This window comes from Macaca fascicularis, chromosome 16, assembly GCF_037993035.2.
Source record: "Macaca fascicularis isolate 582-1 chromosome 16, T2T-MFA8v1.1".
NCBI lineage: Eukaryota > Metazoa > Chordata > Mammalia > Primates > Cercopithecidae > Macaca > Macaca fascicularis.
The window spans coordinates 86,525,028-86,540,146 of NC_088390.1; the positions used below are offsets into that span (position 1 = coordinate 86,525,028).

The window sequence follows — 15,119 nt, forward strand, 5'->3', positions numbered from 1 at the left end:
GCTTCTGCCGGTCTCTTTGGGATTCAGGGCAGGGAGCATGTGTCCAGGGGCCCTGGAACCGAGGCAGTTCCTTTGTCCTCAGCAGGCCCCCGGACATTCCCACGGAGGGTACACACCATCCTCTGTCTCAAGCCGGCATCCATTGCATCATGTCCCCATGTCACAAGGCCTGACGTCACCTCATATGCTGTCCCCATCTCACATCCCATCACCTCACATCCCTGCATCACCTAAAGCCCCATGTCACCTTTGTGTCCCATCCCCCCATCTCACATCCCTACCTCATGTCCCCGTGTCACCTTCACATCCCATCTCACCTCCCCTCCCCATGTCCTCTCTCCCCACCTCACCTCCACTCCCCTCCCCTCCCCTCCTCACCTCTCCCCATTCATCCTCACACTCCTGCCTCCCCCATCTCTAAGGTGACTGGGGAATGTCCAGTGGGGCCTGGTGTCAGGCATGTGGTGGGAGATGTGGCCCCCAGGGCTGTGTAGACAACAGAAGCCTGGAAGGAAGGGGCCTTCCAACAGTGGGGCCTAAGACCTGAGGCAGAGGCCAGAAATCTGTCCCCAGGTGATGCAGTTAGAGAGGATTTCAGGCCCAGGTTCTCCCCGGCGAGCCCAAAGAAAGGGAAAGAAGCCCATTTTATTGAAATAACACCAGGAGAAATCACTGCCCTTAGCTAGTCAGACACTTCATTTTATCACTTAGAATTAGTGGGGCCAAAGAAGTGGCCAGCCTAAGCCGGGCGCAGTGGCTCACACCTGTAATCCCAGCACTTTGGGAGGTCAAGGCGGGCAGATCACTTGAGGTCAAGAGATCAAGACCAGCCTGGCCAACATGGTGAAACCCCATCTCTACTAAAAATACAAAAATTAAGGCCAGGCGCGGTGACTCAGGCCTGTAATCCCAGCACTTTGGGAGGCCAAGGCAGGTGGATCACGAAGTCAAGAGATCAGACCATCCTGGCCAACATGGTGAAACCCTGTCTCTACTGAAAATACAAAAATTAGCTGGGCATGGTGGTGCACACCTGTAGTCCCAGCTACTTGGACTCGGGAGACTACGGCAGGAGAATTGCTTGAACCCAGGAGGCGGAGGTTGCACTGAGCCGAGATCGCGCCACTGCACTCTAGCCTGGTGACAGAGCAAGACTCTGTCTCAAAAAAAAAAAAAAAAATTAGTCGGGCATGGTGGTGTGTGCCGGTAGTCCCAGCTACTCAGAAGGCTGATGCACAAGAATCAGTTGAACCCGGGAGACACAGGTTGCAGTGAGCCAAGATTGCACCACTACACTCCAGCCTGGGCAACAGAGTGAGTCTCCATCTCAAAAAAAAAAGGCCAGACATGGAGGCTCACGCCTGCAATCCCAGCACTCTGGGAGGCCAAGGCCTCCTGATCACGAGATCAGGAGTCCGAGACCAGCCTGACCAACATGGCAAAACCCCATCTCTACTAAAAATACAAAAATTAGCCGGGCGTGGTGGTGGGCACCTGTAATCTTAGCTACTCAGGAGGCTGAGGCAGGAGAATTGCTTGAATCCGGGAGGCGGAGGTTGCAGTGAGCTGAGATCGCGCCACTGCAGTCCAGCCTGGGCGACAGAGTGAGACTCCATCCCCAAAAAAAAAAAAAAAAAAAAAAAAAAAAAGGCCAGCCTCGAAGTCCTCTGCAGAGTGATGGATTACTTTTAACACCTTCCTGAAAACCTGGAGCAGACAGTGCGGTGACTTCCCTGGGGAGCAGCATGAAGTTCCTGGGGGGCAGTGTGTCTACCTGGGTGACCAGTGCTGTTGTCTTCTGGGTCAGCTTTTATAGAAGTGACACTGTCCTTTTGCCACGTCACAGGCCAGGGTCTGACACCCTCGTGCCATTTTTACCATCCAGATTGACATCACTAAGTCATCTCGTGCCCTAGAGTTCCTCTGTAAGGTGGACATAGTAGTGATAATAACATATGTTACTTCCTTCCCTCATCCTAGTCCCATGTGGGGTTAAGAAGCAGGGGCATTTATCTTGAGGCCGGCAGCATGCCTGGCCTCGGGGCTGAGGGCATCCTCCCCTAACACTCTGCCAGGCCCATGAGGTCTGCAGTTGACACCCAAGACGGTTAGGCAGGGTTGATGGAGAGTGGTGGCCTTGGCCAGCCTGGACCGGCCATCAGCGTCCTCACCTTCTGTGCCACCGCCCAGCCCAGCAGGGCCACTGTAGCCTCAGCCCCTTGTAGGAGCTAACCCTTCCTTGGATGCTATAACAAAATACCCGAGACTGGGTAATTTATAAACACAGAAATGGATTTCTCACAGGGCTGGAGGCTGGGAAGTCCAAGATGGAGGCAGGTTCTGTGTCTGGTGAGGGCTGCTCTCTGCATCATGAACGGCGCACTCTCCATCATCGTGGTGGAAGGCGAAGACAAGCTCCCTTGAGCGCTGAATGCCACTGATGAGGATGGAGGACCCTCGGGACTCATCACCTCCCAACATAGCCCCACCTCTTTTTTTTGTTTGTTTGTTTGTTTTTTGAGACCGAGTTTCACTCTTGTCACCCAGGCTGTAGTGCAGTGGCGCAATCTTGGCTCACTGCAACCTCTGCCTCCCGGGTTCAAGTGATTCTCCTGCCTCAGCCTCCCGAGTAGCTAGGATTACAGGCATCTGCCACCACGCCTGGTTAATTGGATCTTTAGTTGTATTTGTATTTTAGTTTATTTTTCATTTTTAATTGAGGTGGGATTTCACCATGTTGGCCAGGCTGGTTTTGAACTCCTGATCTCAGGTGATCCACCTGCCTCAGCCTCTCAAAATGCCGGGATTACAGGCATGAGGCACTATGTCCGGTCAGCCCCACCTCTTAAAACCATGTCATTGGGGATTAGGTTTCAGCATAGGAATTTGTGGGGGGACACAAACCTTCAGACCATAGGACGGGACTATCAGGAGTCCTGAGTGAGGATGATGGCATGGAGAGGGACATGCTCCCTGTGTGGGAAGGGACAGCATCGGGGTGGGGAGAGTTGTTGTTTCCATCCTCTGAGAGGCCAGGGGTCTCCTCATAGGCTGGTCCACACAGCACAGCCCATCACGTGAGACGCTGGCCTGGGGGCACCTCAAGGCAGCGGCCGAGATAGCTTCATCTGTTTTCTCACCAGTGCCTGGTACAGGCCCTGCCTCGGTGGGACCCTATTAAACTTAGGTGAATTTTAAAGCAATAGGCCGGTGCGGTGGCTCACGTCTGTAATCCCAGCACTTTGGGAGGCCTAGGTGGGCGGATCACCTGAGGTTGGGAGTTCAAGACCAGCCTGACCAACATGGAGAAACCCCGTCTCTACTACAAATACAAAATTAGCCAGGCGTGGCGGCACATGCCTGTAATCCCAGCTACTCAGTAGGCTGAGACAGGAGAATCATTTGAACCCGGGAGGCGGAGGTTGTGGTGAGCTGAGATCGTGCCACTGCACTCCACCCTGGGCAACAGGAACGAAAGTCGGCCTCAAATAAATAAATAAAAATAAAGCAATGTGGATGTGGACCCCAGGGAGCCTTGTAGTGCAGACATCCTAGTGCCTAGGGGCGTTCAAGCTGGCACCCCTCTGCCCTGGGAGAAGACGTCCTGGGGGTCTTGTGGCTCAGCCCCCTCATATCTCTCCCAGCTCTGCCTCTAAAACAAGGCCTGCTGTGGGTGACGAAACGCTCTTGGCTGATGTACTGGGCAATGAGTCACTGTGTGTGGCTGGGCCAGCTTCACAGGTGTGACCCATGCAGGCCCACAGGCCCGGAGCTCAGCAGGCTGCAGCTGGGTTTGATGCTCCACGGTCACCATCTTGAAATCGTGAATAGGTTTTGAACAAGGGGCCCCACGGCCCTCCATTTTGTGAGAGGCCCTCGGCAAATTCTGTGGCCGGTCCCGCAGCGGGTGGTGCGTTCTTTCCCGTCTACACTGTTATAGATTAATAGAAACACTTGCTTTCTTTCCTTGCCTGGTGGGGAATGGATCAGAAAGCCGGGGCTGATGATAGAAACCAGCAGAGAATCTTCAAGTGTAAGACATTAGCCAAAGGCCCAGCGTGGAGCCCACAGGTCCTTAGCGTTCTGAAGATGATGGCCTTCCCAGCCCACTCCAAGGACGAATCAGTGCTGTCTGGCGGCAGCCCCCAGGTGTGTCTCCACAACTGCGCAGCTTTCCTTGTTGCAAATCAATGACATCAATGATCCATTACATGGCCTGCAGAGAAGCCCTCTGGCGGCCACTGTGGGGCCCTGTGGGTCTTATGCCTGCTCCTCCTCATCTGGTGAAGACTCAGAGAGGAGCTAGGACAAGGGATGGTGCCACTGTACCACCCCACCCCAACACCTGCCTGCAGAAGGCCACATGACCAGGATTATGGTGGGTGAGGGCCGGAGGGAAGGCCCAGGTGAGAGGGTGGAATGTGAACAGGCTGGTTATATACATGTCGGGGACAAGAGGGAAAAAAGCTCAGCATTAGCAGAGAAGACGGACTTCCGCGGTGGCACCTACAGCTGCTCCCATGGCCTCATGAACAACCCGGGTGTGACGTCGGGAACCGGGAATGCAGGCAGCAGCGTGATTCCAGCTGCCTCACAAGGAAAAGGGTCTGTGGGAAGAGCAGAGCCTCCGGGCTGGAAGCACAGTCAGAACCATGCGTGAAGCCGGACACTCGTTGTTCTTCCCCACGTGTGCTGGGCACCCGCTCTGGGTCGGGCTCTGTTCCAGGACTTGGATGAAATGGTGACTGAAATAGACAGGACTCCTGTCGGCGATACCCACATGAGAGAGTATAATCCATGGACAATGCACCACACATATTTAAAACGTGCAAATTGATCCGTTTTGACATACGAATGTCTGTGAACCAGCTCTACGATTTAGATGGTGACCACTCCATCATCCTCCAAGTTTCCCTCTTCTTTGGAATCCCCCACTTCAGTCTCCAGCCACCCACCGGCAACCACCGGTATGTTTTTTGTCAAAATATATTTCTTTGTATTTTATAGAATTTTATATAAAGGGAAAATTTTTTGTCACACTACTCCACATAATTTCTTTGAGATTTATCCATCAATAACTCATCCTTTTTAGTTGCTAAATCGTTTTCCATTGTATGCAAATACCACCATTTCTTTCTCTGTCCTTTATGGACATCAGAATTGTTTTTCATTTTTTTGTTTCTTTAAAGACAGAGTCTTGGCTAGGCATGGTGCTCACGCCTGTAATCCCAGCACTTTGGGAGGCTGTGGCAGGCAGATCACCTGAGGTCAGGAGTTCAAGGCTAGTCTGGTGAACATGGGGAAACCCCATCTCTACTAAAAATACAAAAATTAGCTGGGCATGATGGTGGGCACCTGTAATCCCAGCTACTTGGGAGGCTGAGGCAGGGGAATCACTTGAACCCAGGAGGTGGAGGTTGCAGTGAGCTGAGATCGTGCCACTGCACTCCAGCCTGGGCAATAGCACAAGGCTCCGTCTCAAAACAAACAAACAAACAAAAAACCAGGGTCTTGCTCTGTCACCCAGGCAGGAGTGCAGTGCCTCCATCATAACTCACCACAGCCTCAACCTCATGGGTTTAAGCGATCCTCCCATCTCACCCTTCTGAGTAGCTGGGTCTACAGGCATGCACTAACACAAGTGGCTAATTTTTAAGAATTTTTGTAGAGATGGTGTCTCACCGTGTTTCCCAGGCTGGTTTGGAATTCCTGGCCTCAAGTCATCCTCCTGCCTTGGCCTCTGAAAGTGCTGGGATTACAAATGTGGGCCATCACCCCCAGCCCCTTTCTGCAATTTTTGACTATTATGAATAGAGCTGCTGTGAGCAGTCATGGACAAGTCTTTGACATTATTTTGTTTCTCTTGGGCAAATAGCAAGGGTGATGTGGTCAGTTCATATGGGAGGTAAACCATTCATTGTTTAAGAGGCTAACAAACTGTTTCCAAATCGCTGCACCATTCTGCATTCCTCCTGGCTGTGCAGGGGAGTTGGCAGGGGTTGCGTATCCGGGCCAGTGTGGGCGTGGTCTATTTCCTTTTAGCCATTCTGGTGACTCTGTATCTCATTGTGGCTCTTACACTCCCCTGATGACTACTGATGTTGATCATCTTTTCACCCACTTATCTGTCATCCATAAATCTTCTTTGGTAAAGCATCTGTTCGCATCTTTTGTTCATTGTTAAACGGGGTCATTCCTGATTATAGAGTTATAACATGCGTCAGTTTTCTAGTGCTGCCATAACAAATGACCACAGTTCTAGGGAATTAAAATAACACAAATGTATTTCATCACAGTCCCATAGGTCAGACATTTGATACAAGGGTACTCTCTTGGCTGAAATCAGGGTGTCAGCAGGGCTGCCTTCCTTTCCAGAAGCTCCAGGGCAGAATTCGCCTCCTTCCTTGCCCACGTGAGCTACTGGCAGAATTGTTTCATGCAGTTGTAGCACTGAGGTCTCTGCTTCCCTGCTGTCAGTCCTTCTCAGCCTACAGAGGCTTCCCCCATATCTTGGCTCATGCCGTCCTCAACCCCAGGAATGGGGGGCTTGAGTCCCTCTCATGCCTGTCCTTCCTTCCATCACATCATTCTCTGACCAACCATAGCCAAAGAATAGTCTTGACTTTTAAGGGCTCATGGGATTAGATTGTGTCCACCTAGATAATCCAGGATCCCCCATCCAATATCCTGCACTTACATCTGCAAAGTCCCTTTTGTCATGTAAAGTGATATATTCACAAGGTCCAGAGATTAGGACATGGCAATCTTTGAGGACAATTATTCCACCTACTACATAAGGCTTCTTTATAGGGCCGGTGTGGTGGCTTATGCCTGTAATCCCAAAACTGGGAGACCAGGACAGGAGGAGCTCTTGAGCAGGAGTTAGAGAACAGCCTGGACAACACAGCAAGACCCCATCTCTACAAAAAATAAAAAATTAGTCTGGGCGCAGTGGTTCACGCCTGTAATCCCAGCACTTTGGGAGGCAGAGGCAGGCAGATCACCATAGCCAGGAGACATCCTGGCTAACACGGTGAAACCATGTCTCTACTAAAAATACAAAAAATTAGCTGGGCGTGGTGGTGGGCGCCTGTAGTCCCAGCTACTTGGGAGGCTGGGGCAGGAGAATGGCGTGAACCTGGGAGGTGGAGCTTGCAGTGAGCCAAGATGGCGCCACTGCACTCCAGCCTGGGCGACAGAGGGAGACTCTGTCTCAAAATAAATAAGTAAATAAAATAAAAATAAAAAATAAAAAATTAGATGCATGCAGTGGCACATGCCTGTGGTCCCAGCTACTAAGGAGGCTAAGGTGGGAGGATCTCTCGATCTCAGGAGGTCAAGGCTGCTGTGAGCTAAAATCATGGCCACTGCACTCCAGTGTGGGCGACAGAGCGGGACTATCTTTAAAAAAAATAAAATAAAAACAAAAACACACACACACACACACACACCAAAAATCATTATGCTTTCCCCATAGAACTGCTGAAGTGCCTTTGTTGGAAATCCATTGACCATAAATGTGTAGTCTTTCTGAACTTTCTACTGTTTTCCCTGGATCTACAACAGGTCTATATTTATGACTATACCACACTGTCTTTGCTACTGTAGCTTTATAATATTTCTTGGTATCAGGAGTAGCTTGGTGCACTTTTCCAAAGTTGTTTTGGCTATGCTAGATCCTTTGTATTTTCATATAACTTTAAGAACTAGCTTGTCAATGTTTAGCCCTATCCCCACTCTCCCAAAAGAGGCTTCCTGGTATTTTGGTTGGAATTGTGTTGACTCTATACATGAACCTGGGGAGAACTGATGTCTTAATATCAACTCTTCCAGTCTGCTCAGTGTCTCATTTATTTACATCTTTAATTTCTCACAGCAATGTTTGGTAGCTTTCAATCACAGAGTATGCTCATCTTTTGTCAAATGTACCCCCAAGTATTTCATGTATTTGATGGTACTGTACATGGTGGTGTTTTCCAAATTTCCCTTTCCAAATGTTCATTATTAGCATATAGAAATACAACTGACTCTTCTATATTGACTTTGTAGAATGCTACCTTCCCGAAACTCAATTATTAGTTCCAGTAGCTTTGTGGTAGACTTCTTAGGATTTTCTACGTAAACATATAATCTGTGAAGAAAGACTTCTTCCTTTCCACCCTGGAGGCCTTTTCTTTCTCTTGCCTTATTGCACTGGCCAGAATCCACAGTGTAATACTGAACAGAAGGGAGAGGACACCTGTGCGTTGTTCCTGAGAGGGTTACTGAAAGCCCCAGTTACCACTGTGGATTTGTCTGTTTCCCCTTGCAGTTTTATCCATTTTTGCTTCCTGTATTTCCTGTATTTTGAAGCTCTGTTATTAGGTGCATAGGTATTTAGTATTGTTATATCCTTTTAATGAACTACCCCTTTATCATTATCAAATGACTCTCTTTGTCCCTTGCAATTTTCTTTGCTCTGAGATCTCCCTTGTCTAATATTAATAGAGCTGCTTCAGGTTTATTTTGATGTGTGCATTACCATGGCATATTTTTCTCCATCTTTTCACTTTCGTCTTTATATTTCTCATAAGCAGTAGTATATAGTTGTGTATGGCTTTATAATCCAGCCTAACAATATCTGTCTTTTAATTTTGCAGTAGGCAATTTGCTTTTTTCCCTTGCTCGTGCTTTTTGCTTTTTAAGTGTAATTTTAGAGAAGGATGCATGAGATTCCTCATATTTGTGCTGAGATGTAATCCACATACCATAAAATTTACCATTTTGAAGTATGCAGTTCAGTAGTTTTTAGTACACTTGTACAACCATCACGATTATCTAATTAATTTCAGAACATTGTAATCACCTTCAAAAGAAACCCTATACTCATTTTCAGTCACTCGTTTTTTCACCTATCCCCCTCCTCCCACCTCAAGCTCCTGGAAACCGCTGTGAATGGTTTCCTGCCAATGTCCCTATGGATCTACCTGTTCAGGACATTTCATATAAATGGAATCACACCATGCGTGGCCTTTTGTGTCTGCCTTCTTCCACCTAGCATATTGTCAAGGTTCATCTAGGTTGTAGTGTGTCAGCACTTCATGTCTTTTTATTGCCAAGCAATATTGTGTGGATTCACCAGGTTTTGCTTATGCATTCATCAGCTGATGAGCATCTGGCTTGTGTCCACTTTTTGGCTCTTACGAACAATGCTACAACACATTAGGTTTATGTGTGCAGATTTTTTTTTTTTTTTTAATTCCTTCAGCATAGACCTAGGAGTAGAATTGCTAGGTCAACTCCTATGTTCAGCATTTTGAGGAACTGCCAAGCTGTTTTCCATAAAGGCTGTGCCCGTTTACAATCCCACTAGCAATGTATGGGGGTTCCAATTTCTCCACATTCTCCTCAACACTGCAGATCAGTATATTGTCTGTTTTCATATTGCTATAAAGAACTGCCCGAGCCTGAGTGCTTTAAAAAGGAAAGAAGTTTAATTGACTCACAGTTCAGTGTGGCTGGGGAGACCTCAGGAAACTTACAATCATGGTGGAAGGCAAAGAGGAAGCAGGAATCTTTTTCACAAGGCGGCAAGAAGTGTCAAGTGAAGCGGGAAGGGCCCCTTATAAAACCATCAGATCTTGTGAGAACTCACTATCACAAGAATAGCATGGGGGAAATGGCTCCCATGATTCAGTTATCTGCACCTGGTCTCTCCCTTGACATGTAGGGACTGGGGGATTACAATTCAAGATGAGATTTGGGTGGAGACACAAAGCCTAACTATATCAATCAGTTTGGGAAAGTTATCTTAATACCATCTTCCAATCCATGAACCTGGGATATTTATATATTTAGGTTTACAATGCCTTTCAACAAGCTATTAGTAGTTTTCAGTGGACAAGTATAGACCTTCTTTTGTTAACTTTATTCCTACGTATGTCATTCTTTTTGATGCAATTATAAATGGAATTATTTTCCTAATTTCGTTTTCAGGTTGTTCAGATTGCTAGTGTACAGAAACACTGGCTTTCCTATGTTGAACAAATATCCTGCAACCTTGCTGACCTCATTTGTAAGTTCTGATAGGTGATTTTTTTTTTTTTTTTTTGAGATGGAGTCTCGCTGTGTCGCCCAGGCTGGAGTGCAGTGGCACGATCTCGGCTCACTGCAAGCTCCGCCTCCCGGGTTCACGCCATTCTCCTGCCTCAGCCTCCGAGTAGCTGGGACTACAGGCGCCCGCCACCACGCCCGGCTAGTTTTTTGTATTTTTAGTAGAGACGGGGTTTCACCATGTTAGCCAGGATGGTCTCGATCTCCTGACCTCGTGATCCACCCGCCTCGGCCTCCCAAAGTGCTGGGATTACAAGCAAGCTTGAGCCACCGCGCCCGGCCTTTTTTTTTTTTTTTTTTTTTTTGAGACGGAGTGTCACTCTGTCACCCGGGCTGGAGTGCAGTGGCCGGATCTCAGCTCACTGCAAGCTCCGCCTCCCGGGTTTACACCATTCTCCTGCCTCAGCCTCCCAAGTAACTGGGACTACAGGCGCCCGCCACCTCGCCCGGCTGGTGTTTTGTATTTTTTAGTAGAGACCGGGTTTCACCGGGTTAGCCAGGATGGTCTCGATCTCCTGACCTCGTGATCCGCACGTCTCGGCCTCCCAAAGTGCTGGGATTACAGGCTTGAGCCACCGCGCCCGGCCTGATAGGTGATTTTTTAAATGTGTAAATTCCTTAAGATTTTCTAGGTATAAATCATGTCATCTGTGACTAGAGAGTTTTGATTCTTCCTTTCCGATCTGGATGCCTTATTTCTTTTCTTGCTTAATTGTCCTGGCTCATAACTTCCAGTACAATGTTGGAATAGACGTGGCAAGAGCATTCTTATTTTGTTCCCAACCTTAGTGGGTAATGCTGTGGTTTTTTTTTTTTTTTTTTTTTTGAGACGGAGTCTCGCTCTGTCGCCCAGGCTGGAGTGCAGTGGCTGGATCTTGGCTCACTGCAAGCTCCGCCTCCCGGGTTTACGCCATTCTCCTGCCTCAGCCTCCCGTGTAGCTGGGACTACAGGCGCCCGCCACCTCGCCCGGCTAGTTTTTTGTATTTTTTAGTAGAGACGGGGTTTCACTGTGTTAGCCAGGATGGTCTTGATCTCCTGACCTCGTGATCCGCCCGTCTCGGCCTCCCAAAGTGCTGGGATTACAGGCTTGAGCCACCGCGCCCGGCCAATGCTGTGGTTTTTCATCAATGCTGTTTATAAGGTTGAAGCAGCCCCCTCCCATTCTTATTTTCTATCTTGAAAAGGTACTGGATTTTGTCCAATGCTTTTTCTGTATCTGTAAATGATCATGTGGACTTTGTCCTTTATTCTATTGATAACTATGTCTATGTGAGACTCTGTGTACAAAAAACAAAAATTGTGATAGTGATAATTCTATAAAAGTTTAGCAGGATTCACATGCCTTGGCTTTTCTTTGATAATCAGTTTGATTACTGATTTAATCTTTTTTTTTTTTTTTTTGAGACGGAGTCTCACTCTGTCGCCCAGGCTGGAGTGCGGTGGCGCGATCTCGGCTCACTGCAAGCTCCGCCTCCCAGGTTCATGCCATTCCCCTGCCTCAGCCTTCCGAGTAGCTGGGACTACAGGCGCCCGCCAACACGCCCGGCTAATTTTTTTGTATTTTTAGTAGAGACGGGGTTTCACCGTGGTCTCAATCTCCTGACCTCGTGATCCACCCGCTTCAGCCTCCCAAAGTGCTGGGAGATTTAATCTTTTTACTTACTAGTCATTCTGTTTGTCCTAGGAATTTCTCCATTTTATCAAAGTTAATCTGTTGGCATACAATTCATGGCACTGATACTCTGTATTCTGTAAGGTCATCTGTACCATCACCTCTTTCACTCTTGATTTTAGTTATTTGAACATTTTTTTCCTTGGACTTGCTAAAGATTTGTCAATTTTGTTGACCTTTTCAAAGAACGAACCATTGGTTTTACTGATTTTCTCTATTATTTTTCTATTCATTTATTTCTACTCTCATCTTTATTATTTCCTTTCTTCTGGTTCCTTTGGGTTTAGCTTGCTTTTCTTTTAGTTTGAGGGGAGATAGACCATATGCAATAAATGTAATTATTGACATGGTTATTTCGAACCTACCGTTTTGTTTTCTATTTGTCCATCTCATAAGTTCTCTCTTCCCTTTTCCTTCCTTTTCAGGATTCTTGGATTAAGTATTCCTTAGAACTCTATTTTGTCTCCTACGTTGGCTCTTTATTTCTGTTTCACATTTTTGTATTGCTTGAAAGGTTCATACCTAAAAATTGCTTAACACTTTTATATATGTTTTACATCTTTAATTCATCACAATCTGCCTTCAAGTAATAGTGTAAGAATCTTGACAGTATACTTCCATTACTCCTTTCTTCTGTGCTGTGCTATTTTCATCATACATTTTATGTCTGTGTATGTTATTTTAAACAATCTTACTACAAAGACACATGCCAACAGCATCAGCATTACCACTCTATTTCTATACTTTAGACATACAACAAAGGGTCAGGGCACTCTGGCTCTTGGTTAGAACCCTCTCTATGTGGTTTTCCTTTTAGGAAAATTGCCTGGCTTAAGACAAGGCACCCTACATATAGTTGTTGAATAAATTTCAACCATCAAAAAAAAAAAAAAAAAAACAGAAAATACACTGTTAGGAGTGTAAACTGGCGGAAAATCTTTCTGGAACGTTCATTTGAAACATGTACCTTGATCACAAAAATCACTTCGAAAGATTATTCTGGCTGGGCACAGTGGCTCATGCCTATAATCCCAGCACTTTAAGACCAAGGCAGGAGAGTAACGTGAGGTCAGGAGTTCAAGATCAGCCTGGCCAACATGGTGAAACCCCGACTCTATTAAAAATACGAAAAATTAGCCAGGCGTGGTGGCAGGCGCCTGTAATCCCGGCTACTCAGGAGGCTGAGGCAGGAGAATCGCTTGAACCCGGGAGGTGGAGGTTGCAGTGAGCTGAGATTGCACCATTGTACTCCAGCCTGGGCATCAAGAGCAAAACTCCATCTAAAAAAAATAGATTATTCTAATGAATCTTCAACTGCTTCCAAAGGAGGCATGGTATAGAGGATGGAAAAGTAGCTTTTTTTTTTTTTTAACATAGTGAAATATATATGATGCATTACTAAGCAAAAACCTGAGTTAATAATGGCAAAGTGAGTTACCATTTTTGCTTAAAAAGGTCTTCATATAAATGATATACAAGATGAATTAAAATACTGATGGACAGTCATCAAATTGTAAGTTATATCTGGGTAGGAGGATTAAGGATGACTTTTTTAAATTATGCATTTCTATTTTTTTTTTTTTTTTGCAGTGAGATTATACTTTTGTAATGAAGCGTATAACCCGGGGGAGGGGGGCTTTCATCTGGATTTGGCTGCTGGGACCTTGGGACGCCCCTCAGGATCTAGAGCCAGTTTTCCCTCCTGACCAGAGGCCCAAAATACCTACCTAGCAAGGCTCAGCAGACCCCTTGCCTGAACTTAATTCCATTTGGACTCTGGGAGGCTCCTGGCCTCAAACCATCCTGCCCAAGAACCTCCATGAGTTCTCTACCTCTCGTACCCTTCTCTTCCCAGCATCACTGTAAATGTTCCACCCCTTCCCGTACCACGCCCCCTTCCGTGAGCACCTGGCGTCCTTTCCTGGTGCAGGTAGGAGCAATGCTGAACTTCCTGGAGCAGTCCACGTTCCAGACAGCTGCCTGCAGCAGAACCACACACCGTCAAAGGGAAATAGCATTTTCATCACTGACTGCCAAAGGGCCAGGCCGCTCTCCAGAAAGTCTGGAAACTTTGTCAACCTTTAGGATTGGTGGTTTTTAAATTTTGGATCATCACATACCATTTCTGATTTGTCAGCACAGTTTCACATTTTCATGAACATTTGTTCTGTATTTTTCCTTTTAGGATGACCTTTCCTAGATGGTGTGTGGGGTAGCTTAAGCTCCGCCCCCTTCTCCTGCCATCTCCTCCCCAAGACACCAATGCTGCCTCCTCCGCTGTAACACCGTGTGCTTATTCATCTACAATCATTCTTACTGGCAATGGAGGCCTTCCATCCTCTGCAGTGACTGTGGAAACCTGAGCCACTCCTCGTCTCTAACACAAGCCTGGCAGCAGCTCCTGATGAGACCAGGTGAGCCTCAGTGAGCTCAGGCGCTGGCAGATACGGACATTGAGGCTGGCACTGGTCAGTGCTGTGGTGGGCATCACTCTGCACTGCTGCTGAGCAAATGCCCTGAACACACCTGTATCTGGTTCCTCCTTGCCAGGAACTCATTAAGCTGCCTGGGCTTGTAGTCTCATGCTCCTCCCGCTCGGCCAGCAGTGCCACCTGAGAGCCTTGTTAACCGCAGGTTCTCACTCAGCAGAGCCAGCGCAGGGCCCGAGCACTTGCATTTCTAACCAGCTCCTGATGATGCAGCTGGTCTACCAGCCACCAGCTGGCTAGCACGGGTCCAGTCACAGTTTCAGTAGAAGGAAGTTCCATTCATAAACTATACAATTTCAGATGCCTTCAAGTAGAATTACCTGATGAAATTTAAAAATACTTCCAAGCTCACCCTAACCCTGAAATGAAGATTATCATCCCAACCAATTTCGGGAAGGGAGGGGCCAGTTAGTTTTAACGTTTCCATTTCAAGTATTAGAGCCTGATCGGTGGCTCATGCATGTATTCCCAGCACTTTGAGAGGCTGAGGCGGGAGGACTGCTTGAAGTCAGGAATTTAAGACCAGCCTGGTCAACAGAGGGAGACTCTTGTCTTTAAAAACATTCAAAAAATTAAAAATTGGGCAGCTGTGGTGCTGTGTGCCTATAACGCTACATAATTACTTTAAATATTTGGACAGATAACTTAAATAATACTTTAATAATTTAAATATTTAAACAGATAATTATCTGTTTTGGTTTGTCAACACTGCGGCAAGTCATGCTCTTGCCACTATACTCCTGCCTGGGCGACAGACAGGGAGATCCTGGCTCTCAAAAAAAAAAAAAAAAAAAAAATTAGAAAAGTGAGGCCAGGCACGGCAGCTCACACCTGTTATCCCAGCACTCTGTAAGGCCAAGATGGA

General features: G+C 47.0%; 1 long non-coding RNA gene across 1 annotated transcript; it reads left to right on the top strand.

The window, feature by feature from the left end:
* The first annotated feature begins 4,255 nt into the window (after positions 1-4,255).
* LOC141408865 (uncharacterized) lies at positions 4,256-15,059 on the top strand. The gene is made up of 2 exons (XR_012426321.1): positions 4,256-4,967; positions 13,951-15,059. It is a non-coding gene; the product is annotated as an uncharacterized lncRNA (long non-coding RNA).
* Positions 15,060-15,119: the final 60 nt, after the last annotated feature.